General features: G+C 44.3%; 1 pseudogene; it reads left to right on the top strand.

Moving 5' to 3' along the window:
- Positions 1-26,470, top strand: LOC115321974 (annotated as a pseudogene).
- Positions 26,471-27,832: the final 1,362 nt, after the last annotated feature.

Below are 27,832 nucleotides of genomic sequence, written 5' to 3' on the forward strand. Positions count from 1 at the left end.
ATGTACTACGTCGCAAATTTTCTGGGGAAGAATGATATTTCGGCAGTTCCTGCCTGTTGGATGCGGAATGACCGTTGTGCATGGCCACCCTACATAGCTAAACAAAGGACTAAAGCCATCAAGGACTGTGAGCAGCCTTGTCCTGAGTGGGCCACGTTTCCATGTCGAATAATGGGGTCAAGTTGTAAGTACAGCGATGGTGAAACAAAACCACTGCTTTGCAGTTGTACCGTTAGTTACTGCCGTTGAGTAGGACTATAATATTTGCAAGAAATCATTTTTTATTTGCAGGGTTATGTCAGCTCCCAAAGCTCATTGTAGTTCCTTCCATAACTTGCAACTCTCCTACGTCTAGAGCAGGGGTCTGCGATGGTTTTGCAGCAGCGAGCTGGATAGCCTTGAGTTGGACACAAAGGCAGCTGGATAGCAAGCCAGAGGGAGGGCGAGGGAGAAATATTAGTAAAAGATCTGACATGAGCTGAGACTGACATGCAAACATCACACCATTAGAAGTATGGAGTATTAAAATGTAGTTATTAGTATGAGCCTCATTTCAAACTATTACAGAACCTTCAGCTTGTGTAACTTCCCACACGTGTGCTTTAGGCAGTTTAAGTAGGGCAAACTGCATTTGAGCACAAAACTTTTGAGTGGTCTTGAAGAAGATTGGGTGCATACAATATATATATATATATAGACACACACACACACACACACACACACACACACGCGCACACGCACACGCACACGCGCACACACACACACACACACACACACACACACACACACACACACACACACACACACACACACACAGGCTGTCCCAGCTATCTCGAACCCAGCTCTGAAGAGGCGAATGAAATTGTACGTTGTTTGCAGGCATCTTGGCGAAGAGTCAGTATTTCTTGTTTGAACTTAGTTCAGTAATAATTAAAACTAATGAGCTAACTGTTTCAGTATTGATAAATAGGCATAGGTGTAAATTTTAAAATGGTAGAGGGAATTATTACACACCAGATTAAGTTGTTTTCAGCATGGCACACCTTGCGTGCTTCCTTCCTCCAGTCTTTAAAAGACGCCCATGAAATGCAAAAAAAGTGCTGTGTGCAACATGTTTCCCCAATCACAGCGCACGGGCCATCTGCAGGTGAGACAAAAGCAGATCGCAGGTCTCACTGGATGTTGCGGGTGGCAGGCTGCTCACCACATGGTGGTATTTTGTGACGTCCTTGGTGATGCATCGTGTGGCAAACTGCACAGCACTCTCTGAGGATTGATGGAAAGAAGCAGGCAAAGCATACCATGATGCAAACACCTCCATCAGGTGTTTCTCAAGCCTCTCTACAACTTTCCACTTGGCTCCTCTGTCCTTAAAGGGTAGCTGCAAAGAAAAAAAAGTGTTTTTTTGAACAGCCTAATTGGGACAAGCATGTCACAAAGCAAGTCTTCCGCGAAAAACCAATTTTTTTCTAGCAATATTAACGCCATGGGACGTAATTTAGTCGGAGTCACAACTTCTCCACATTTAAAACTCCCGCTCTTTCGACGCGCGCGGAGTGGCTGTTATACGTCACTCCGTGACGTAAAATACCAACTTTGTGGCGCGCGATTTAAAACGGACGAAATAGCTGCAAACTAAAATCAGTCTCGCACAATAAATATTGGTGTAAAAAATTTTGTTTTTGGCGGAATAATTGTTTTGTGACATGCTTGTTCAAATTACGATGTTTCAAAATACTTTTTTCTTGGCGGTTACCCTTTAACCAATACTTAAAAAAGTAGGCCAATTAGTTTTATTTAGTTAGGATAAATTAAAAAAAAATGTGTGGCAGAGTGTAACATTTGTGGGTAACTACGCGGAGAAATGTCCTCGATTCTGGGAGGGGGGGGGGGGGGTACGACGAGTGTCATGGAGGGAGGGGGGTTTTGGCGAATGTCCTGAGAGGGAGGGGAGGGTATGGCGAATGTCCACCTTCCATCATCACTACAGTTTCAGTCACTGAATCATCAGTCAGCACTCGTTCACTTTCAACCATAAGCCTATAAACGTTACACATTGAATAATAACTCTCTCTTTGTCAAGGCACCTGCTAACGACATACAGTTTATTTAATTTGTGTAAAGCACTCCAATTTAGTTTTTTTAAAGCTTGGTTTGGGATAGCTGTGGCGCACTATGCACATGTTGAAGAGTAAGGCAGGACAGAAAAGTCTTTTAAAACTACATCGTTGCAGGGGTCATATGAAACTCGCATGCAAGTGAGATTCAGGCCGCCGGTTGCTGGCTTATGCTCTAAAGTATAGGCACAAAATTAAGCCAAAGAAAATGAAAACTATAGTAGAGTTTCTTTTGGGGGATGCAATGGTTTTCAAGACCTATAATTTTTTTGAATTATATATCTGCATTTTTAAATGTTTCTAAATTGAATTTTTTTTTTTCAGTCATGAGGAATTTGAAGAAAAAATGGAGATAACTTACATTATTGGGATAAGAAACCAAAATTTGGATTAAAAAAAAAAAATGCAGGAGATGTAGGTGGGACGCTCGAATGGACGGCCGTATTTCTGGAAAAAGAGGTCGAGCTTGAACGAGGCCGACGAGGCGTGTGACGTCGAGATATCCCGTTTCCTCCTCTCTTCGCTTCGCCCCCTCTAGGCGGCGAGGCGGAGAAAACGCGGGGCCGTTCCCTCTCCTTGTCGGAGAATCAATACCTGTCAATTTTTCTGAAAAATACGGTCATCCATTCGAGATATCGCTATATCAGTCATGTTTTGGAGTTTGTAGCATCCCGTTGCATGCTTTTGCCGCCGTGTTTTGTGGGATCCATACTTCGGTTCAGCATCCCTTTAATACCATCTTAGGTAAAGAGCTTTTCTTAACCTGACAGTTACTTGGAATGAAGCTACCACTTGCTGTCATGTGGTTCTAACCAAATAATATGTATTAGATTTTATCTACAGGATTGAAGAGAGAACAACCTTCTAAAATTTCCATCATTGTTGTGCCCTGAGGTACTTGTCAACTTTGATATTACACACTTTGATATGTAAAACTGATCTGGATGTCATGCTGGAGTGCATGCTTTGATGACGCACAGGTAATGACATACTTATGCATATTCTATCTTGTTACGCAAAAGTGAGTAGTGCAGACACATGCCAACTAAAAGGGCAATATCGTGGCAAATTTTTCACACTGGTTGGATCGGCGGAAGAGGGGCAAGTGCTTAAGAGGGGCGCACCTCAGAGCCCCATAGAGAATACATGAGGTTATTCACCAAATTAGAAAAATTCTCACATAATAACGGCTGTGCGCATTTTCTTGAAAATTTCGGCTTTAAAGACACTGAGTCATTATCGAGACACTAAGCGCAACAAATGTTTTATTATAAATTTAATTATATTCTTTAAAAAATCATGAAAATGGTCAAAATCGGCTAATTTGGCACTCTTGCGTTCGGAGCTAATTTACAAAATTATCTAAATGCAAACATAAAAAGTGTTGCGCTTAGTGTCTTTTAAATTTATTAGGGAATCGAATAATATCCAAATTATTCATGTAAGTCGATCTGTTCCGTAACTAGAGCAAATATAAAGAACCAAGGTGTCGGTGCTTGTTTTTGATGTTTTTAAGGTACCTCTCTCCCGTGCGGTGGCGCTCGCTGTCCACAAAATGCGAAATCGTCCTTTCGGAGATCGGCCGGATCGGCGCAGTGCAAGGTGTTCTTCCGCGGCCGTATTCCGCGCCCGTATCCTGTTTCATTCTGCACGCCGAGGCGTCAGTGTGCGTGTCTCGCTTTCCTTGTTCTCGGTGTGTAGGTCTCCGTGTTTTCGCACGTGGCAAATTCACCTTGGAGCTATGGGTCGAAAACAACCGTCCTGTGGCAAGCGGACCGCGAGGTGTTCCACAACCTCGCGGTCTGTCAATGCGTTGCGCTTGTTTGTACTTTTTTTTTTCTTTTAAAAACGGGATTTTTTCTTCTTTTTTTGACGCAAAGTTTTATTTTATTGTTATCCTTCACACAAACGTCCTTCGGCCTTGGGGTCGTGGAAATCGGGGATGGAGCGTGCACAGAGTAGATCGTTCTTTTCCTCCTTTTTATTTTTCACGGACGTCCTGTGACCTCCGTACGGTTCGTGGTCACCGCAATCTAACGCGGGGAAAAACGGGTCGCCTGGTTTGTAGTCAGGGTATTCCTTGGGGGAGGGTGATAACTCGCTGTTCTTCTGGAAATTCACATATTGCCCAAAAAGGTGACATGGGTAATGAATAGGGTGTTTTTTCCGGTGTTTATTTTTGAGCGAAAATCGGTGCATGTTTTTCGGTGCTTCTTTTTTAATCACCAGTGTATTATGGTTGAAGGTCTCGTGATGACGCTAAAAAGCGTTGATAACCAAAGAAAAATGCGATAGGACAAGAACATTTCAAATTTCCGGTTCTATTCACATATCTCATACGCTCTTCTCGTGGGAGCATCTATCCTGACGAAAAATGTCTAACTCATTGAGCTGTGAACGCATACTCAGTGTACAATCTTTCGGCCTGGAGAGGTATTGCGCACGCTTGAACGCGCTTCACAGCCCAGTAGACAAAGTTGGTGGCACCCAGAAGGCGAGTTTTTGAATGGTCTGTAGTAGTCAAAAGAAACAAATAACAATCAACGCATACCAGTTCTCCAAGCGAAGAGGCCCGTTTCTAAAGTCAATGGTTCCGGACGACACTAATGTTGTTGGCGTTGTCTTCCAAGAACCACACCGATCTCTGAATAGGCACTGGAAGGATGGAGGATCGACGAGATAACATGTTTCACAAACTTCTACAGAGGAGGCGTCTCGAAGAAATTAGCCGTCGCTAGGCGGGAACAGTTACCGATGTCGAATATTTCTAACCCCCGGAGTTTTTCGGTTGTAACCAATTTAGTATTTTCGTCACCGGCGGATGTTTATCAACTCGGATTATTAAAGTTTGTCCTGAAAATTATGGCTTTTTTTCTTAGTGGATAGAGGTGATTTGTTGAGTTCCAGACTCCGCAGTATCAAAATAACAAACATCGAAATGTTGAACACCGGATAATGAAGTTGCTAAAAGGCCAAAGCGCCGGGCAACCCTGAACTGCAACAATATTTATTTACTTCGACTTCAAAACGTATTTCTGTAAGGGAAACTGGATTAGGGCAAGAAAGAAGGGAGAATGGAAGGGCCGGGAAGGGAAAGGTAGTTCGGAAGAACAGAGTGAGGAGAATAGGGAGTTTCAGCGGATCATTTCCGCGTTATCCGCCCAGGGACCTTGAACTACGCAGAAAAGACTGGAGGCGTGCATGCTCAGTTGCGGCGCCTTCTTTGGGGATACCAATACGGAGGAGAAAATGGCCGGCTAAATCTCGCTATCTCCAAAGCTGACTGGTAACGTCACGCAGAGGAAATGGCGGCCAAACGTTCCGGGCGTAGCAAATCAACCCCCTTTCGAGATATGCTCATGAAGGTGGTGCTAATGTTATGTTTGCAGCGACGCATAGCAAACGCCTCAACGATCGCGATTCCTTTAAACCCTGACCTACGCAAATGATAATCTACAACGCGGTCAAAAACGATGTCTTTGGCACCCCGATAAGTCGTTTTTGTTGGCACTGCGGATTATCGGTTTCCCGAAGTTAGCCCACAGAATTTCAAAGTGGGGAGTTTCTGTATGCCTAAAAGAAAACGAAGCACCCTAAACATTCCATAGCTTCGCTTAGTTTCACTAGGAAGAGCGAAGAGAAAAAAAAAAATGCCCCCCCCCCCTTTTTTTCTTCACCCCCTTCGTGTCACGTAACACGAAATCATGTAATCCTACGTGATAGCGTGACACGAAAACGTCGTCCTACGTAATTCCTTCATACGAACTGACGTCATATTACGTGATCACGTGACACAAACACGTCATTTTACATGATCTCGTTACACGAAATGGCGTCATCTTACGTGATCACGCTACACGAAATGACGGCATCTTACGTGGTCACGTTACACGAAATCACGTCCTCTTACGTGATCACGCGACGCGCCATCTTACGTGATCACGTAACACGTCATCTTGTAAGTCAACCTCTCACCACAGCAGCGCGCTCCGCGCTTCCCGGCCCGTGCAGTGCTGTAGTCGAAAGCAAGCTCCCTATGGCAAGCGAAAGCTTCTGAAGTCTCACACGCAAGCGACCGTCTGTGGAAGTTTCGCACGTTGAGGTTTTTGTTGAGATCGAGCCATCGTGTTCCATTAACTATTGTTGAAGTTATCCTTCAATGAAGCCCGAAAAAATATGAATGTAGTTGGTGTAGACATCAAGATCTAATCACAAATGCGGTTTGACGTCGTTTAATTAACGTGTATTGATTGATTGATTGGGGTTTAATGGCGCAGCAGCGACCAAGGCTATAATGCGCCAACAACTAGGACTATTGCTGAATCAAGGTTGAAGAGAAGAAAAAGCTATAGTAGCTTGTAATTTAATAAAACAATGATCATGAAAGTACGAGCGCATAAGATGTGGCAATGAATACGATGAACTATTAAAATTATAGGTGGTCCAAGAGTCTTATATCCTTAAGAAAGTTGAAAACACACTTGTGTGGAATCAACGGCTCATCGCTGAGTAAAAGGGCGAGATGTAATGGTGTATGCTCTTGGTAAACCTTAGCAAAGTGTCTGTGGCGTTCTTGGTCATACAAAGGGCATACAAGTAAGATATGTAGGATGCTTAACGGAATGCAGCAGTGTTCACACTCCGGAGCATCCTCCCCACGCAAAAGATGCCCATGGGTAAGACGGGTATGACCTATTCGCAGTCGGCACAAAACCACCTCATAAAAACGCTCGTGGTGTCGTGCACTCTCCCATTCCTGAAGTAGTGGTTTTACTGCGCGCAACTTATTGTTTATTTCTCGGTCCCATTCCTCTTGCCACTTGCGTCTTATGGAAGATTTCAGAACATGCCTATAGTCTCTGTAAGGTATTTTCCACAGGTCGACTTCTCGATCCTTAGCAGTACTTGCTGCTCTGTCAGCATCCTCATTTCCGGCAATTCCGACATGTGAAGGAACCCAGCATAGTATTATTTTCTTCTTCCGTTTTGCGGCTGAAATTAGCCTGTTCCTTATATCTATTACAAGTGGATTGCGATCATTTCCCACTTTGGCAAGAGCTCGTAAAGCACTAAGTGAGTCGGTGTAAACAATTGACTTGTGAGGCTTTTGTTTGAGGATCTTATCTGTGGCAAGGAGTAAGCCATAGAGCTCTGCCGTAAAACTACAGGCACTGTCATTTATTCTCCGGACAAGCTGCATCCCAGGCCCGATGACTGCGCAGCCCACAGAGGAATCAGTTTTACTACCATCAGTGTAAAAACTTATAAAGTCGTGATACTGTGCTTGGAGTTCAAGGAATTCTTGTCTCAGGACTTCGCGAGGAGTGTCTTTTTTGTTGAATTTCATTAGCTCCAGTTCGCACTGAATAGGAACTAGGTCCCAAGGGGCTGCCGAACTCAAACACTGTACAACTGGAGGCAACACGTCCAGTCCTATAGACTCCGCAGAATTGCAAACCCTCATGGCAAGAGGTGGAACAACTGAAGGCTTGTTACTGAAGGTTCGCTCGTAGCGTATTCGTTCCATACAGTGTAAGGTTGGATGGTTAGGAACCGATCTAATTCGCATAAAATATGTGAAGCCCAGTTCAGATCTTCTTTTCTCTAGAGGGAGCTCGTTTGCTTCTGCGTATAGACTGAGAACAGGAGATGTGCGAAAAGCACCGGTAGCAAGCCGCAACCCCTGATGATGAACAGGGTCCAGCATTTTGAGAACCGATGTCCGGGCAGAACCATACACAATACAACCGTAATCAAGTTGGGATCGAACGACCGACCGATAGATACGCAAGAGACAAAGACGGTCAGCACCCCAGGACACATGCGACAGGACTTTAAGTATATTAAGCGATTTAAAACATTTCATCTTCAGGCTCTTGACATGCGGAACGAAAGTCAATTTGGAATCAAATATAAGGCCTAAAAACTTGTGCTCAGTTTTCACTGGGATAGGAACATCATACATAGTCAAAGAAGGTTCGTGCAAAACTCCGCGGCGACGTGAGAAACTCACACAGACGGTCTTCTCAGGAGAAAATTTAAAACCGTTGACATCAGCCCATTTGACCAAGTTGTTGATTGTGAGCTGGAGCCGACGTTCACATATGGATGGATTACAAGACGATACAGAAATCTGCAGATCATCGACGTACAGTAAGTACTGAACAGATGGAGCTATTGCGCGGACAATTGAGTTCATCTTCACAATAAAAAGAGTGACGCTAAGTACACCACCTTGAGGTACTCCATTTTGCTGCAAAAATTCTCTAGAAAAAGTTGTCCCAAGCTTCACGCGAAAAGTCCGGTTTTGGAGATAACTCTGAATGCCACTTAACATTCGGCCCTGTACACCTAAGCTGAACAGATCCTGCAGTATGCCATGGCGCCAGGTTGTATCAAATGCCTTTTCCAGGTCAAAAAAGACAGAGACACAATGCTGCTTATTTACAAATGCCTCTCGCACAACAGTCTCAAAGCGAACTAGGTGGTCGACCGTGGATCGTCCTGAACGAAAGCCACATTGGTACCTGTCAAGAAGATTATTACTCTCCAAATAAAACATCAGCCTTCTGTTGATCATCCTTTCTAATGTCTTCGAAAGACAGCTAGTTAGTGCTATAGGCCTGAAGCTGGAGGCGCAGGCAGGATCTTTTCCTGGCTTTAAAAGGGGGATAATGACGGCAGCCTTCCAGGACAGTGGGAAAAGACCCTCGACCCAAACTCGGTTGAAAAGATACAAGATGAGCTCTAGAGTAGATGGATGAAGGTGCTGAAGCATTTGATAGTGGATACCGTCCGGTCCAGGGGCAGTCTGTCCGGACGAATCGAGAGCCATCTGCAGTTCGTGCAGTATGAAAAGAGAGTTATAAGGCTCTTGCAAACCACCGGTCGTAGGCACAATCTTTTTTTCTGCCTGTAGCTTATGCCGCCTAAATGATTGCGTATAGTGTTCGGAACTAGAAACAAATTCGAAGTGCTCACCAAGAATGTCAGCCTGTTCGTCAAGGCTTGCAGGACATATTCCATTCCGGCACAAGTGTGGGACAGAGAAAGCGCCGTAGGAGCCCTCAATTTTATGCACGCGGTCCCAAACTTCCTTTATAGATGCACTGCTATTGATTGAAGAGGCATATCCTCTAAAGCTTTGCCGCTTGGCTTGTCTTCGAATAAACCTTGCCTGGGCCCTTTTTCTTTTAAAGCCAATCAGATTACTTGGAGTACGGTAACGCCTAAAGATACCCCATGCACGATTCTGTTCCTTTTTTGCCTGGCAGCAGTCTTTATTCCACCATGCCTTCGGCCTTTTTGGGAGATGCGAGGACGTCATGGGAATGGCGATGATTGCGGCCTGTAATATGTGTCGAGTGATATGCAGTGTGACATCATCGATGGAAAGATCATCAAGTGATGAACAAGCTAAAACTGAAGAGCTGCTAAAAGTTGTCCAGTCAGCCCTCTCAAACTTCCAACGAGGGGTACGCGTTTGAAGACCAGCAGGAGGACTGTTGAACTCTAAAATAATTGGAAAATGATCATTTCCATATGGGTTTGGGATGACCCTCCATGAAAACAGCGAGTATAGTGAAGGATGGCAGATAGAAAGGTCGATGGAAGTAAAAGTCCTGGTCGCTGAACTAAAGTGTGTGGCTTCTTTAGTGTTAAGTAAGCACAGTCCCGTGGAAAAAAGAAAACGTTCAACAAGTGCTCCTCTAGCATCCCGTTTACCACTCCCCCACAATGGGTTGTGTGCATTAAAATCGCCTAAAATTAAGTATGGAGCCGGGAGCTGACTAACAAGATCCTCTAGCTCTTCGTACTGCAGCTGGTATCCCGGTGATATGTACACTGAACAAACAGTAATCACCCGGTCTAGCAGTATTCGGGCAGCCGCAGCCTCGAGAGTGGTGTAGAGAGCCACTTCGGCAGATGGGGTTGTGCGCTGGGCAACTACAGCAACACCACCAGACGCCACAGAGGAGTGCAACCTATCTTGTCTAAACACTTGATAATGGCGGAGTACATTTGACCTAGTTTCTTTAAGATGCGTCTCCTGCAGACAGGAGGCAGCAGGGCGGTGTTCGTCTAATAAAAAAGTGACATCATCATAATTACAAAAAAGCCCACGACAGTTCCACTGTAAAAACAGACATGGTTAAGATTAAAACTGGAAATTAAAATTAAAATTATAACTGGCCTTTAGGACACCGCAAGATAACTAAGTGGACACTTGCTTATGATTCATTTCTAAAGGGACTACGATCCATTTGGGGGCAAAATTCTAGGAAGTTCATTTTTCTTTTTCTTTTCTACGACCTGAAAAGGTACTGATGACTCAGCACCTGAAGGGACCAGGTCGTCGTCAGAGGGTGGCATGCTCTCATCCATCATTTCATCTACTGACTGCTGGCTTGCGGTCGAGTATGCCTCGTCCAGCTGGCCAGGCTTTCGAGAGCTGGTCGAGGCGGGAGTGGGCAAAGCCCTGCCTCGGCCTGAAGAGCGAGCAGACGACGAGGGTGTCCGCTCCAGCTCCTTAGAGGAGGTGGTCTGCGACGGACCCTCTTTAAGGACTGAGGGTGGTGCGAGAGGCACCACCCCTGATGCCTTTGGAGGGGATACCTCCTTTGGTGCCATGGTGTCCATTGCCTCCTTTAAGAGAGGCGCGGCAGCACCATTCAGGCACTGTGAACTTTTTGGCTCCAACGACAAACGTGGTCGTGGAGCCGACCTTGGGGGGGCACGGGGTGTCGGTGGGGCTGCCAGGTCTTTGGGACAGACCTGGGTTCCCACCGAGGTTTTCGGTGACACGCCCCCTGTGCGTGTTACCGTAGCGAAGGATCCTTTCTGTAGAAAAGAAAGTCGCTTCCTGGCCTCAGGAAACGAGATGTTTTCTTTTACTTTGAGGGTAATTACTTCCTTCTCTTCTTTCCATTTTTTACAAGAACGGGAGTAAGCGGCGTGTGGTTCGCCGCAGTTGACGCAGTGTGGTGGGTTTGAGCAGTTGTCTGACGGGTGATCGTTCTGACCGCACTTGGCGCACGTGGTCTTGCCCCTGCAGCTCTGGGCACTATGGCCGAACCTCTGACAATGGAAACATCTCCTGGGGTTCGGCACATATGGCCGTACTCTACAGTTCAAGTACCCAGCCTTGATTGACTCGGGAACTTTGCTCAACTCGAAAGTCAAAATGACATGTTTTGTTTTGATCTCTTGCCCCTCTCGACGAAGGGAGATTCGCTTTGCAGCGACAACTCCTTGGTCACTGAGGCCATCTACGAGTTCATCTTCTGTACTTTCGAGGAGGTCATCTTCAGAAATCACACCTTTTACTGTGTTCAATGTACGGTGGGGAGTGACTGTCACTTTATAGTCAGAAACTGAATTTAGTGATAGGAGTGCTGTGCTCTGTTCACTGGTTTTAATCTCAACGAGCTGATCTCCGGATGTCATTTTTTTGGCAGAGAAGTTCTTTCCAACAATGGACTCAAGTGTTTTGGAAACAAGGAATGGTGACAGTTTCGCCAAAGGTTTCTCACTCTCAGAGTGCATCACAAGGAATCTTGGAAATTTTTCTGCAGACCTAGTAGTATTAATCGCATGTACTTCGGTGCGGCCCCTTTTGGGGGGCCGATCAAGAAAGGTTTTTTGTTTAGTACCCATAGAGATGGGAGAGAATTTCGGTGCCCCGGGTGCACCACCCACCACGGAGCCCAACACGGGGGTAGGCAATGTGCCATAACAAATATGGCTTTGCTGACAACATTACACTACCAGTGCTGCCCAGGCACTATAACCTAGTGTGGATCCGGACAAGGGGTCTATCGCCACCCAAGGTTAGCCCTTGCCGCCAAAAAAGGTGAAAAGGAATAAAAGTAGAGCAGAGAAAAGAGAAAGATAAGAGGGGATAGTAGAAGATGTGGCGACTGACTGAATCATCCTGGTCGGGCCAAGCCAGGACACCAGTCTACAGGAAGCAGGGGCCAAAGTGGTGTGTTGCCTCGCCCGGGAGGCCCCGAAGGGTCCAAACCTACCCCGGGCTCAGCTCAACCACCAGGATGCCCTTTTCCCTGGACACGGGCTCGCCACGCACAGCCAGACGTGGGTGGGTCTTAGCCACTTTTACTCAGGGTCTGTGGTGTTGTCAAAGTGGCTAGGGTCCGTGGTGACGCTACTCACCAAGCACCTAGCACCTAAGGTGTAGGCGCCCCCTGCGGAGCTGGGGGTCCGTGGAGACGCCACTCTCCAAACACCTGCTTTCACAGGTGCCCCCTGCGGGGAATTAACGTGTATATACAAGTGTAGAAATAAATGAGTTATTTGTGCATAAATGTTTAAAAAAGTATTTATTATTCGACATAGGACTTTGGGAGAAGGATGTGTTCAGATTTTTCTTCGTGAGCGCAAATACACCTGGCGCAATAAATAGTGACGATTTCGTCGTCCCAGTGGTGAGCAGGTGATTTCTTGCTTGAAACAATAATGCCATTTCATAAACCAAGTTCTGTGACATGTGATTTTCCAATGTCTGGCCGCTATTTTGGAAACCTTTCAGTCCAAACGAGTATACTTCTGTTTGTTTTTGTAAGCTTAGGAGGGGGGTCACAGAGCCTATCTTTTTGTCTTCCTCTAGTACAGACGTACAGAGTTATACCGCAACACGCATCTGTGGAGCACACAGAGCCATCGCTCTCCTGTTGGCGGTACAGTAGCAGACGACACAACGCAGCTCCGTAGTCTACCGAGGGCACGGAAGGCCGACGCCCGTAGCGCGACCGTTCAGACTAGGGACATGGTCTTGAAGAACCGAGAAATGGTATGTTTTATACAATAATCGCATGTCGTTAGTATATTCTACTTGCTAAGCCAAATGAATATTTGCAGCTTGTGAGAATATGTTTGCGTGACGATTTACCTTTCACACTCCTGACGGATGTTAGCGAATCCTTCATGTTTGTGGCTCGCAGTTATCGGTACCCCGTTGGAGTGACTTCAACACACACACACACACACACACATATATTTATATATATATATATATATATATATATTTTTTTTTTCTGCTTGCAGGACATTAGAAAAATCACAAACACGCGAGAGAAAAAAATCTTATGAGTGCGCGTGATTTTGAGCTTCGCTGCTCTAAAGGTGCCCGGTAAATGTCATCCAGCTTGAGAAGAAACTAATCCTTTTTGTTGGAAGTTTGACTAACGTATGCTGGCAGCTCGTTCCCTGTCTGTTTTGTCTATACTCCGTTTCACCGTAATTTGGCAACTTTCAGTCAGAGCTGCTGTGAGGGAATCACAGACGCGGAGCAAAGCACGTGACAGCTACTTTTAGGAGCAGTACTATGGCGCCTGCAGCGCGTCTCCGACTGGTGTGTTTAGCGTCCTCTGCTGGGCATACATCAAAAGTGGTCCCGAAGTGGCAACAAATGACGTCACAGAAGACGGAGTGTCACGCTTTTGCATCTCGCGATCCTGGCAATTCATCGTAGAAATGCTGGCGAAAACCACGAGCGAACACGAGTGTCGCTGTCGTCATGGCGTCCCAACGAAAAGCAATTATGCAATTTCGACGTTTTTGTGATTCGGTAATTTAAATTACTGTATACAATTTTTAAGAAAGTAAATACATCATAACCAAATAGGAACTTCCGTGCTAAAACATGCAGTGCGAAGTGAAGACAACTACTATCTCTTTTTTTTTTCTTGATGTCCGCAAAAAAGAGGCTATGCAGCATCGATCGTACCGTTTTTTTTTTGTTTTTTTTTGCACATTATGTGATGCCCTCTAACACGAAAGTACCGACGTAAAAGCGCTGTAGAGACGACATAAAAACAAAAATTGAAGTGAATCGAGCTTTGTAGTGGAACGGAAAAAAAAAAATAATTAACGACTTTTTACGATAAACACTTCACCTCTAAGATAGAACTTCACCAAGTGACGGTTACGCGCTTTCATGTCCACTTCAACGAAGTTGGGAGAACGATGTATTGCATCTTGCGAATACACATGTGGAGCAGCATGTTTATGTTAGAGGCATTGTGTGTAATCGCTGGGCAGTACCTGCCAAAAGAGGATATTATTTTGGCACGGTCTCAACCGTTTCCGTCTATGTGTGCTACGAATACGGCAACTCTGTTCGTAGAAGGACTGATGAGAAAATGGCGTGCCCTTGGTGGTACGATTATGATTATGAAATAAAATTTTTAATCAACCAATAATTGCGACCTGTCCGGTCGCCTGGAACCCCGGCAACAACTATCGTTCTCTCGGAAGTTCATTCTAATATTTACGCGTTTTGTGGAGTTCATCGAGCGAATAAGAATGTTCCAATAATGAGCTAAACCTACACGAGTTCCCGAATCCAACACGACGCTTTTGAATTTTAGCTCTGTAGATAGTTCTGCGAACAGTGTATACTTTTGTGTAAATATTCGTCTAACAGTTTTGCAACCTTGGAAAGCATCGGAATAATTCAGAATCACTGCGGAGTTGATACTCGGGAAGATAAGACGGGTACTTGGGAGAAACGGACCGTGGCATTTGAGACAGGGGCACAACCGGGGGACAAACGCGCTACAATCGCATACCCTTCCAAGGTCATCGCTTGGGCGACCGCGGGCGCCCAAGAAACCTTTTTTTTCTTCTTTTTAGGGGGGGGGGGGGGAGTGGTGTAGGCGCTGATTGTCTTCCTCCTTTGTGGCTTTTGACAGACGCACAACGAGACTGGCAGAACAAGCGCATGATTCATTTGTTTCGATGGAGGCGTTCTGTCTGTGTATGCGAACATGATTTTTTTTTCCCTTTTAGTAGTTAGTTGTTCTTGCCTTGACTCGGGTCCCAGTGGGTGCGTTGTCGTTGTATGCCCACTATTTCTTTTCTTTTTTTTTTAGTTTATGGTAGTTTTTAAGCTGATGGCGTATCAAGGTAGACGAAAATAAAAATAAAAAGAAATTGGGCCTCGACAAAAAAAAAAAAGAAAAGAAACAAAAAAGTTGTTGTTGGGATCAGAAACATTTTTGAAAGCCCGGAGCACCTCGCCTTCGTTCCCGTGACCATGTCGCTCGCTTTCGCGTAGCACCCCTCAATTCTAAAGGCTACTGTGTTCTTCAGGGAAGACGATTTTAGGAGCCTGCAGTGTTACCACAGGTGCAGGATTGAGAGCGTAACCCACGCGCTTGAAGAGAAGGGGAAGCTCTCGTATTATCGGGACTCTCTTTTATGGCTTTGCACGTCGCGATTGTCCTTCAAAATCAACTGTCATTTATTTCTCGCTCGTGGCTTCCAAGTACTGCGCGCAACTAGTGAGATAGGGTATAGTCATACCTGATTTACACGATGCATATCTCTAACGCACAATAGTTTTGCGAAATCAAGGTTTCGCTGAAATGGATAACTCTCACGTACAGTTCGACGCGCAATACCTTTGACGTATTGACTCGCGAGAGATGCCCCCAACACGGCCGAGTATGGTGGTGTTCCAGACCTAACATCTAAATTTTGTTGCCTTACCTGTTACTATTTCGCGCGCATTTTGAGCCATATCAAAATGAAAGCGCATGATGAAATAAAAGTGACACTCGTTTTCCGCTCGATGAAAATTTCACGCCAGCTCGCTGTCTTTGCTGGTACCTTGAGCGTTTCCCAGCGATGCAAAAGAAAAAAAAAGAAAACGTGCGATGGCGTTTTTTGCACACTCATTACTTCTATAACACCGAGCCACCTTGTATCCTTTTGTTTTTCTTTCATGGTACCAATTTCTTTCTGCGCATTACGGCTGTTACGACGCTAAGTCTGTCTGCACCTTCGCATTTGAACTTAGGCTCAGATCAGGGACGAACCAGTTATAATTAGGAAAGCAAAGTAAATCTATCATATCGATCGGAAATACGATTTGGCACATTCCATCTGAACACATATTGTGCACAGCGAATGCAATAGCGAGTCAGCGTGCAAAACGCCGCCACACTACGCTACCATAATATCTAAGCGATTTTTGCATAGCACCGAGCACGGAAAAGAGAAAACAGTTATTCATTCACATAAACGAAGCAAATTTATTTAAAGCCCGGACACTCCGTACGTCTAATCTAGCTAAGGTTATCAATAGACTCGACCATGTCATTTGTCGAAACAGATAAAAGACGTTGGCAAAAACGATTAGACTGAATAAGTTAATCTAACGCACGTATTTTACCAACCGTCGGTCGCGCGCCTTCAATACCATTTCCAATTGTCATTGCGCACCTTGGACACACTTTGGGGAGCAATACATATTTACATCGCCGCCCGAGGTCTTGATCGAACGTGTAGTGCTGACCAAAATAAAATGCTAACCTGACTCTCAATTGCTCGCCGCAAAGGACGATTTCGAAGAGGCGGTACTGTAGGTCACTTGAGATAAAAAACAAAAAAAACCAAGCTATAGAAACGAGCGTTGTAAAAAAGGGGACCGACATTTTTATTCCTACCTCCGAACAGAAACGAGCGCCACCCACTGCATCACGCAGCGCAGAGGCCGGACTCGGCCACCGCGCGTATTATCACTGACGTCCGATGCAATGCACACTGAGCTGACTGACCACAGACATACCAAGCGCGCGCGAGGGAGGGAGAAACTTCCTCCGCCGGGAGAACACGACACATTTCGGGATCTATTTCACGCAGCGGATAACGCGGGCCTTTTCACACTTCGATACTGGCGCCATCTAGAAGTTGCGCGTTCAACCACGTTACGAGCCGCGCGCCATCTGGTGGCTGAAACGGACGAATAAATAGAGGTACCGCGCCCTGTTAAAAGCTACAAACTTGACTGTGCTTGAGTTAGCTTGTTGGCAGCTAGTGACCACTGCTTAACCATGAACAGGGGGGATACAGGATCTTTCCGACAAGGGGGTCAGCTGTGGGAAGTTTGATATCAAATAGCTGACTTTGGGGCCTCAAAAATTCAAATTCAACACACATTCAAAAATTGAAGGGGTTGGGGGGGGAGAGGGGAGCGAGAGGGAGGGAGGGAGGGGAGGAAGGGGGGACATCTGGCCCCCTCTCTGGATCCTCGCTTGACCATGAGTATGCTACCATCTACTCAATGCTTTAGGTGAGACTTAAAAAGGTGCTGATGCAAAATTGGGTTTTCCCAAAATAAGGCTGCAGAAACGTCTGATGGGAGGCTACAATCTCCAGAACATCACTCCTGCAGCAGTATCTCAAAACCATTGGCTGTATTTTTGAAGAAAAAGAAATGAGACGTGTGACGTCGCATTCCTCTCACAACAGTTCAGGAGGATAGGAAGCAGCCTCGCTTTCTCTTTTGCTTTTGTTGCCTCCTCACCTTGAAATGCAACTAGTGTGTGTCGTGAGAAGCGAAGGGAAAAGTAGGACTACTACGTTACAAGCTTTATTTGATCGCATTTCCGGAAATATGGCTATATGTTCGAGATAGTGCTGCATGAGTTGTAATTCGTGGCGTCCTGCCTAGTCCTCCTGCCTTGTTTTGTGAAATCCAAATTTTGGTTCAGCATCCTTTTACAGAACTCCTCTTGAACTCATTTTTGAAATCAAACACTGTAAAAGCAAATAATTACACATAAACATCCGAAAGCACTCAGTGCTGTTTCATGATGTTTAAAAGTTAGTTGTTCAGTATTACTAATGGCCAGTAGCTAATTAGCCAATTTAATGTCATGTATTCACCTACGGAATGTTTTCAGAACTCAGTAAAGGTGCTATTAATGTAGTGGTCCCCCAGTCCTCCTTCTTTTAAATTTGTTTGCACTTTGCTAGCGGTTATGCTTGTCTAAAATAAACGTTTTGCAGATAGAAAATACTGCTGCAAACATCATTTAGTGGGCTAGCGCCACTTTGGAATTCATGGCGCTTTCTACTTCCGGAATCAGTTATAACCTCATATGCGGACTACACCCTTTGAGTTATGTTCCCTTTTTCATTCAATCAGCCTTGTTTGTACTGTAGACAACAGTTAAAGGAAAGACAGTTTAGCCATGATGTCAGGGTTACAAGTATTCAGGTTTTGCATAAATGTCGAAGGAGTTTAGCTTTCATTTCGTAATGTGGTTGGGTTTCTTGTTTCAGCAACATATGAAGATGCAAAACGTAAAGAAAAAAGGCGGAGGAGATATCGGATCTAGCAACTGAAGATGAAAGTTTGGCGAAAAGAAGGAGGAAGCGACCGCAACACTTTCTTTCATCATCAGATTATGACGACACCAATTGGCAAGCTGTAGAGAGTGCGAGTTTGCAGCGCCGTGCTCGAGAATTGTCAGCCCTCCTGCTCCCCCAAGGATGCCCCATGCGCAAGTTTAACGAAACACTTTTCCAACGCCCCTACCCCAAGAATATGCTCGAGATCCCAGGCGAAAACACTCGTGTAAGATAGCCAATTGCTCATGTCTTTTTTCATCAGCTGGAATTGTAGTTAATGTACTGAATATACTTCTGTCTTTGTGTTATATAGACATTTAGACATTTGTCGCATCACATAGGCCATTGATAAGCATAGCTGTGAAGCAGGGCTACGCAGTAGGTCACATGATAGCATATGCACGAATATCTACAGCAGATTGTGCCCGTAAATTTTCTCTGCATGGGAGCCACATATATGCATAATGCTTGTGTTTATTTCTTTAGTTTTGTTACATTTTTTTCTTTTTAAGAGTGTGGAATAAGATGGTTATTTATATTGCAATGTCCATCCAAGCAAGCGCAAAATAATAATCCTGACAATCCAAAACTTCTGATTGTTAGATCATCATTATCATGTTGTGCAGTTACTGAAGCACTTTTTTAAAATTGTCACCGTTCCAGGAACAGGTGCTCCGCCAACTAAAAAATACGGCGGCACAGCTTTAGAGCCATGGGAAGATCCTGAAGCGGATGGGGATGCGTCAGCAGGGGGCAAGGACGGACGGTCCTAACAAGCTCTCCGTCAGACCTCAGATCTACCAGCTTTTCCCACTGGCCACGCATGAGGATCTGCTTTGCTTGGAGGACCATCTTAAAGACGAAGAAAATAAGCAGGCCCTGGTATGCTCACTGCCCTATATGCTCACTGGAGCACTGCACAAGCCGTTTCTTTCAGCCCGGGCCTGGTCCCTACCCAAGTAAAAATAGGAGACTAAGAGTATGGGGTATCATTTATGTGGTTATTGGAATGGTCGGTCAGAACCCCTTAGTGATGGGGTGCGTTACTCATCTACACAGTTTTACCAGCCCAATTTTATTCGTGCTTTCTAAGTGAGAATCTTTCACGCTGTGCGAGAAGCTCAGCCACCTCTTCGTTTGAACAGAACGCGAGGCAGGAGCAAGGAGGCGTGTGCTTGAACCTCGCTTGCCCCTTATTTATGCCATGTTGGATGGATGACGAAGAACCATGAGGAAAGGGCTAGGTGATGGCCCTATAAATCCTATGCATTTAAAAGTTTAGTTGGGTTAGAGACTATAATTGCCAGTATTTGTTGACAACGCTTTTGGCACTTTTTTTGCACCGAGTTTCGGAATGGTAAGAAAGGCAGAAAATCGTCGACAAAAAAATGTCCAAGCTGGTTGCTTTTTTTAAAAATTGTTTAAATTGGCTTAGTCTTTTATGTCAGCTATCTTTAAAATTGTGATTGCAACGTGGATCATAAAGCCAGTAAGTAAAAAGTGAATAATTGAATTTTAGTTAATTACCCAACAGACTGACGGATATCTGCAGGACTCACAAGAAACACGGCAAAGGCTGCATTCATGTAGCAGTGAGCCTCCTACTTTAAAAGGAGCATTAAAAATACCATCTTGTATATACAGATGGTGTTGTAGTATGTGATGTGAATTTCAATTAAGTTTTCAAAAGGTAGGGCTTACAATGAAAGACATGTTGTAATTAACCAAAATGTGCTGCAGTAATGTCTATTTTTCTCCCGGATCTTGCATTTCGCGCTTCTTGGAGGCTCAACAGTAGTAGACGTGACCCGCCAGGTGATAAGGCGGTGCATGCTTGACAGCCTCGCACAGAACTATTGTGTGACCGGCAGGAAGGGGAAGAAGCCCATGAGAGGACCTTGGACTCCTTGGTGTCGTGATAGGTAGGGGAAACTAACCAGGAAATCCTTTTTGTGGGCGGAAATAACTGGGGTTTTTCTGACGCAATTTTGTCTAACATGTTTGCTATTTATAGTTTTTTTAGAAGGAGCAGTATTTTAAGGATTATTTTTATACCTCTTAATTATACCATGTTCATATATGTTTGGTAAAATCAAACTTATTTGTGGTGTTCATAATTCCAGCCTTATTCTTACTTTATGTAGTGACTGTCATGCTGTGATGACTTGTTGCACATTTGACCAGGCTCCAGCCTCGTGTGTTTCCGGTAGCTCTCGAGATTTGCAAAGAACTAAAGTTAGTAAGAGGTTGAATGTCGAATATAAGCTCCACTTCCAGCAGGTACTAGCCACTCATCTTCCACATGCGCATTTGTGCTATCAAAGCTAAAACTTTTGTGCTGAAGCAGAAGTTCCTCTGCACTCTTAACCCCTCACCTATTCTAGTGAGAGTCTTGGTGTAACTTAGGCAGCATAATACTAAACCTTTTAGCACTGCAGCAGCTAGAGGAACACAGAAAGTTGCTTAAAAACAAAATAATTGCTTGAAGTTCTTCAGTATGATAGACCTCATGTAAGGGCGCAGGTGAGCTGGTGAATGTTAAACATGTTAAAAAGAAAACGAGATTGAGGCTTGCAAAGAGATGACACTAACACATATTGGTCTCATACCTACAGGCGTTTGTGTCGTGCCTTCAGAACGATGGTCTCGAGTCATTTTTGTTTGTGTTCATGTTAATAGTGAACCGTTTTGTTTTGTATGCTTGTTGTTTGTGCACTCTAACCCTAACACTTTTTATGCACCTGTCCTCTGCTCTATATGTGGAATGGTTTGGGCAGCGTTCGGATTGACCATTCCTAAAAAAGGTGGTGCATTTCTTTTTATACCACAGAGCACCCTTCACAGTAAGGTACACCCGTGAACAATATGAAGGTGAACAGCCCTGTTCTTGGTTTTGACGCTCCTGCAAGTTTTGGAACAAGCTCTGTTCCAGAAGAGGGTTAGAACGCAAAGTTTAAACCACCTAGCCACGTACCATTTGAGACGTTGAGAGATAATATAGCTTTAGGGTGCCGTAAAACAGAGAAGAAACCAGGTAAGGTGTTCACCTTCATATTGCCGGCGGGTGTTCATTACCATATAGCTGAATGACACATTCAGCTATACACGTTTGCAAGCAGTCATGTTTTAAAAAGTAGCCTGGCCACCGTGGGTAGAGAAATGCACTGCAAGGATTCCTATCTGTCAATCAGCTTTAATCACGCCTTAGCTAGCTTTCATAATCGGATTATCTCAGGTGCACCCCAGCTGCAAGATGGCAGTGCCCAAGGGCCCGCCATTTTGCAGACTCCGCTTCATTTGTGTTAGTGAGAAAAAAACGAAGGCCTCTTCAGTATCATCGGAAAATCTATGCCCAATATTATCTCTGCAAGCCCAATATTACCGCGCACTGGTGCGCTGCAGAGAATCTACGCCTTCGAAGTAGACATTGCATCTTCGCATATGTCGTTCCTCCACGGTCCAGCCCCGCAAGGTAAAACACTCACTCAAGGTGGAATGGTGCAACATTCTGCGAAAAATTTTAATAAAAAAGAAATAAAAAATAGACTTAACAAATGCTGAAGTGATAACATTATACCTCTCAGTCAAATTTTCAGTACAAGAACTGTGGATAGACTATGAGAAACAATGACATAGTGAAGAGGGTTTGTGCATCATCGGTAGTGTTTTTTTCAAATTTGAAATTTAAGCACAAAGTTTTTGAACTGAGGTTTGGGGAAATATTTGATGTATTACATTGATTGGATATGACTGCGCGGGGCAGCGAGTTTATATATGTATGTATAGTTAGCACTTCTAATTAGACACAAAACCATTTCTAGATGTAGTCAATAGATTTAAGTTAAAACTAAATTCAATTCATTGCTAAAAAAACCTTGAGAAAGACATTAACGTGTTGAGATATATTTTGTGAGACATGCAAAATGTGCGCAAGTAGTCTTTGCATCTTCGCAAATGTGTAAGAGGCTACTAACGGGCAGAATTAAATTAACTTTGTAACTGTATTATTGCTTTGCAATTGTAATATTGCTTTGCAATTGAGGCTAAGAAATGATTTCACTTATGTGGGAGGGCTTGGAAAGACCAATACATGAATCGTAACATTATTTTCGCAGTCAAGAAATGCGAACGAAAAGTATGCTAAGGCTTCAAAATTCACTTTTGGCGCCATCGGAGGATGCTCCCGTGTCACTCCACCCAATGCCGTCACTGTACTTGTCCCTTTGCACAGTTGTAAATGCAGAAATTGAGCCTATCAACATCGTTTTGCCTCTGTGTCAGATTTAAACAATTTATAAAACTTATTGGCTTTTAGAGAAAGTCTGCCTCACGGCAGAACCGTTACCTCGCACACCCGAAAAACGCAGTCGCGCTCCTTCTTTTTGAATCCCTTTGTGAATGGCGTTGTGCTTTCTGTAACCACTCAGACACCATCTTCTTATGATCTACTTTTGACGAAGGTACGTATGACATCAAGCTTCTCTGCTTCAGAAGAAACGTTCCCATTGATTTTTTTTCCAGTGTGTCTGTAAACTTAGTACACATTTTTTGCCAAATTATGTTAGAAATTGTTGTTATATACAATTGTGGGCTACAGCTACGGAGTTAAAAGTTCACCTCTTCGAAAGAATGAAGAGATGTGTGTTGGTAAAGTATCACTAGGAGATTTGAGTGTGCATTCCAAAAATACTGCTTTAAATGTTTTTTAATGTGAACCCCTGTCCTGCCGGGACCGTTCGAATGCCTGCCATATTTTTGTGTAAACTTATAAGAAGGAGATACTGATACCTCATTTTATTCAAATACACAAGCTGATAGGAAAATAAAAATTTCTGAGATATAAACTGCCGTCTGCACCTCATGATGTCAGAAACAAAATTTTATATCAAGTACGATAATGCTAGGATAAGTTTGGTACTCATCTAGCATATTAAAATCCATTTAAAAAAACACGCTGTTGTCACAATAATTAGTTTGATGATTCACACAACTGACATGAGAGGCAGTCATGTCGATAACTACATTGTTACTAACAAAAGTTTTAACAAAATAACAACATGTTTTTTGTAAAGACTCATTTTACGCAAAAAAATGATTCTCTGTGAATAGTTACTGGCCTTTTTATATTAAAATAATATTCAAAACTTTAAAATATTCTTGAAAGCAGAGTTCCCCAAATGTAAGGAAGGATTGAAATGTTACTTTGGAATTATAAGACACATCCACCAGTTGCACAAGGTGCACACGTAACGTCGTGTCTTCATGATGCAGTGTATGGTTAAATTCAGTTTCTTTTGAGTTAAATTGCTTGTCAAATAGTCGTCATGAATGTCTTATCTACAGTGGACAAAAACCAATCAAGGCACTTATGCAGTTTTACTGTACAGCTTTCAATAAAAAGAAAGTATGCCCAGATAAAGGAATATGGTCATCCCATGCCAAAGGAAACGCGTAATTTTTTTAATGTCTCGGGTATCTACAACGAATTAATTTTGATAAAATAAGAACCGAGCTTTGGCCCAGTTAGGTTTTGTTTCATGGCGCTTGTCAGTGGTAAAGTACGTTGCCTATTTATAGCCCCGTTTAAGGTATCCTAGGGCATGCCAAAGTTTTGTTTTTTTCTGGTCCACCACGTGAGTGCCAAATTTAGTGCCATACTGGAGGCATAACTGCCAAAGTAAAACCCAATATAGGGAATCCGGACGTGCCAACGTTTGTCTTTTTCTGGTACGCCACATGAGTGCCGAAATTAAATGCGACACTTGATCTATAACTGCCAAACTAAAACCTAGTTTGGGGTTTCCTGACGTTCAAACATTTGGCTTTTCTCTGGCTAACCTCAGGAGTGTCAAAGTGAGTTCCATACTTGAGCCACAACTGTTAAACTAAAACTAAATTTGGGGAATCCGGACATGCCAACTATTAACTTCAATTTGGTGCGCCACACGAGGGCCAAGGTAAGTGTCATACTTGAGCCAGAACTGCCGAAGTGAAATCTAATTTTGGGATTCTGTACTCGCCAAAGTTTTGAATTTTCATTGTTCCGCCACAGAAGTGCCAAAGAAAGTACCATACTTAAGCACCATACTTGAGCCAAAGCTGCCGAAGTAGAATTTAATTTGGGGATTCCGGGCATGCCAAAGTTTAGCTTTTGTCTGGTCTGCCACAAGAGCGCGAAAGTAAGTGAAAAATGCCACCCCCCCGTAACCAAGTAATTGACATACATGAGCCATAACTGCCAAAGCAAAACCTAATCTGGTGATTTTGGACGTGCCAAGTATGGATTTTTTCTGCCTAGCCACTAGAGTGGCGTTTTTTTTTGTGTGCCAAAAATGCTTTTTGGCGGGTTCCAAAACAAAACTCAATTATATAATCGCTCGAAACGCGATCATCAATTGTCATTATCTTCGTTCCCATGCAGCGCGGCAACACTTGGCAGTGTCGTGCCAGTACCACCCGCAAATCGGTTCCAATATCGGCCAAATCTCTAGTTTTGCACCACCTATTGATGTCCGCTAGATATTTGTGCAGTGTCGTTTCGCGACCACCTTACTATTGGCGCAATATCGTGAGAATAATACACGGACAAGCAAAATTCTTTTGAACGCTCCCAGAACTTCATTAAACTACTGTCATTACACACAGCTGATTCTGGATACAATTACAAAAGTAATATTTTTCTAAAACAAAAAGAAAATAATAAATACCATTAACACCTTCTTCATGCCAGGCAAAACTCAGAAATCAAACACGATTGACTGCGGGGATCGAGGGTAAGCACGACTTCTCTCAGATGCATGCTTGCAATGTACTTACTAATAAAAAGCGGTAACATGTAATCCGTGATAGATCTATAATTCGACTCGGGCAGCGCATAGCAACACAAATACTGGGTCGGAAAAATAGTTCGCCCACATTAGATTGAAGTGGTGAGAGAAAGGACTGAAGCCTTTCTCTCACCAAGGAGAATTTTATTTTCGAAGCGCGTCCAACAAACAGAGCACAACAATTCCTTGGACACCGATGGAGAAAACGGCCATGATAAAAACGTCGGCACGAACGTATTCCGAATGTTTACAACGAAAACCCACTGCCACGAACGCCCAAAAGCTGCGGAACACCGAAGAGCGCATTTCGGACACCGGACCTACGTGGCCGAATCTCCACCTCCATAACGTTGGAAAAGGGAAAACTAAGGCCCTTCTGATCATATCAGCGTGTCACAGCGAGTCACGTGACAAATTTTTGTACGAGCGCTTTTATCTTACGCGTCTTACGGAGAGAGGTCACGCGTTTCGCTAAACCCCTATGATTCGCTTAAAGCGATCGTCGCGCTCCCTCACCACCACACGAAGACATAAAAGCAGGTGGGGAGGCTTAGCAAAAGGCGAGGTCAAAAGAAGTTGTGCAATACAGCTACGATCCCTGTGCATTTTTGACTCACTGAAAGGACAGAGAAGACAAAGGTAATGTTTCGTAGCCGAGGCTTGTAAAGTTACTTTTAGTTTGGAGGGAAAAAGCTTGGGAATAGGAAAATATTGTGAGAGCAAAGAGTGCCGGGTTGATGTTGTCAAATGCTTCAGATGAACGTTAAAAGAATATTTGACGCCAGGATATCAGCTATACTATGATGAAACGTTCCCCCTAGTGTCCAGTGTCTGAAGGCACGACAGCTTCTGCTTTTTATTATCGCTAGGCTTCGACAGTTGTCAGTCGAAATGCAAAACACGCACAGTGCTCCACTCAATTTTGTAACGCTTCGGCTAATTATGCCATGTCTGGAGGACACGTGCACAATTCAGTTTCGCACAGCACTCGCTCGATGGCAGCAATTGTTGTAGCGTCACACAGGGCCCAAGCGCGTTCGAATATTGGAGTGTGTTCCTAAGCGCGAATACAAAAATCCACCACAATCTGCGTTTGCGAAATTGCCGCCGTGTGAATCAGCTGGGTCAAAACATTTGGCCCACCATTAGATTGAAGATATCAAGATACATGCAAAGTAAAATCAAAAGTTGCGAGTATAATTAATTTTGATTCTTAATTAAATAGGTTGTAAACGACTTGCGTACAACCAATACCTCACCGGTCATATACCCGTGAACGTAACTAAAACCACCGATAACAGGATCTGCCCTGATTACTTTAGTCTATTTGTTAGAGGACTAATGTCCCACGATGACAGATGCTAAAGGCACTGTTACACTCCGACTTCGAGCCTACCAAACGCGACGTAGCGCAGGGCACACAGATACTGACTCGCCGGCCAATGAAAGGCGCACGTTAATGCCCGTTAACACACTTGGATTCGGAGTGACCACTACGCAACGAATGGAACCAGTTGAAACGACAAGTTGCCATAGCAACAAAGCGCAAATCGGCATTTTCGCTTATGTTAGTTCGCAACGCAAGGAGTTTAGTAGGGTTGAACTTTTTCGCTATGTTCGGGAACGAAGGGAGCGACCGTGCCGACAAAACAATCACAGGTCGAGGAGAACTCAGCCGCGCGCGTTGCATGCCGGTCATGGTTTGTTCTGTCTACTGAAAAGCATGCCGTCGGTGGTGATCGTCGACGTGCTTGGCATGGTGGAAGCTCATCGTTCCGCCTACACGGCTTTCCTTGACTGCAAATTCTCGTTGTGTGTCGCGAGGATACCTCAGCGGGTCCTAGAAGGAAATATCCATCCACTCGCGCGGCGATGTCTTGGTGGCACCCTCAAGACTTCAGAAACGCTCGTGCCATCGTGTTGGTTCAAAGCGACTACAAGGGTGCTTTAGTTACGTTTCTGCCCTCAAACGTCACCCGGATTTTTTTTTCGCATTTCGTGGGTGTATTTAAGTTCAAGGTATTACTGGTGCGTATTGTTTAAACGCGTGTATGAAGGATGTGAATTCTCGTGGATTTTCATCACCCAAGCTACATGATTGGTGTTAGCATTACCGAACGCTCGCAATGTTTATCTGGTCACGAAATAATATTTCTGCGATGCTATATCGTTGCTATATTAACATAGACCTTTGGAACTATAGAAAAGGAATCTGGCTAGATTTTTACCATTGGAAAAGGCGTATGCTAAAGTCGGGATCGCCCAAGGCGGCTACTGCTTTTTGTTCTGCAGGATACCCAGCAAGCTTATTTAATGAAAAAAAAAAGCCACAAAAAAAGTGAAAGCCGTTTACAACTCCCAGTAACACCGAATTAGAGCGCAGCTCTTGAGGAGGAGGAGGGAAGGGTACTGGGGGGTGAAGTGACCTGGGGGGGGTCACGTGACGATGCCGATGATGTCATCAGTGACGTCACTGATGACGTCATCCGTGATGATGACGATGACGATGCGGATGCCGGTGAGGTCATCAGTGACGTCACTGATGACGTCATCAGTGATGATGACGATGTGGATGCCGGTGACGTCACCAGTGACGATGACGTCATCGGGGAGGTCACGTGACCTCGGCGGGGGGTCACGTGACCCTGGGGGGTGGTCACGTGACCTCGGGGGTCACGCGACTTTGGGTGTCACGTGACCTTGGGGGTCACGTGACCCTTGGGGAGG

The sequence above is a fragment of the Ixodes scapularis genome, unplaced genomic scaffold, assembly GCF_016920785.2.
Source record: "Ixodes scapularis isolate PalLabHiFi unplaced genomic scaffold, ASM1692078v2 PGA_scaffold12__126_contigs__length_90152505, whole genome shotgun sequence".
NCBI lineage: Eukaryota > Metazoa > Arthropoda > Arachnida > Ixodida > Ixodidae > Ixodes > Ixodes scapularis.